This window comes from Penaeus monodon, chromosome 22 (assembly GCF_015228065.2).
Source record: "Penaeus monodon isolate SGIC_2016 chromosome 22, NSTDA_Pmon_1, whole genome shotgun sequence".
In the NCBI taxonomy this organism is placed as follows: domain Eukaryota; kingdom Metazoa; phylum Arthropoda; class Malacostraca; order Decapoda; family Penaeidae; genus Penaeus; species Penaeus monodon.
In genome coordinates, this window is record NC_051407.1 from 7,435,875 (window position 1) to 7,436,123 (window position 249).

Consider the following 249-nt stretch of genomic DNA (forward strand, 5'->3'; position numbering starts at 1 on the left):
ATACATAATATATACACTATGAAATCGTTGTCGAGAAATTTCAAAATCTAAGTGCATTACATAATGTGCTTCAGCAATTGCAATCTTTGTCATACCATGACTTTCAGAACTTTTGTTCAACCTATTTTCATCTGTAAAGTTACTTCTCTTCACTTTTTTTGCACTTTTTACTTTGCTTTTTATTTCCTCTAACATTAACTCTTGCGAAATAAGAATATGAGTGAAAGTATTTTTAATATTCTATTCAAG